The following is a 431-nucleotide window of genomic DNA, read 5'->3' on the forward strand; positions in this document are numbered from 1 at the left end:
ATGTGGACATTGGAGTCAGAAACGGACTGGCCAAGTTCAACGATGACACCAAATTTGGGGCAAAGCATCCACACCAGAAAATAGGTGCGTGATTCAGGCTGACCTGGACAAGCTCAGCAAATGGGCAGACAAGAACCTGAATGTGTTTAACACTGAAAAATGCAAGGTTCTCCACCTTGGGAAGAAGAACCTGCAGCATCCTTATAGGTTCGGCAGTGCTATGCTGGCAAGCACTACAGAAGAAAGAGACTTGGGGGTCATCACTGAGCACAAGATGAACATGAACCTGCAGTGCAATGCTGCGGCTACTAAAGCAACCAAAATGCTGGCTTGCATCCATAGATGCTTCTCAAGCAAATCTTGGGACGTCATTCTCCCCTTGTACTTCGCCTTGGTGAGGCCGCAGCTGGAGTACTGTGTCCAGTTTTGGG

Source organism: Gavialis gangeticus, unplaced genomic scaffold, assembly GCF_001723915.1.
Source record: "Gavialis gangeticus isolate Ggan-Ray unplaced genomic scaffold, GavGan_comp1, whole genome shotgun sequence".
NCBI lineage: Eukaryota > Metazoa > Chordata > Crocodylia > Gavialidae > Gavialis > Gavialis gangeticus.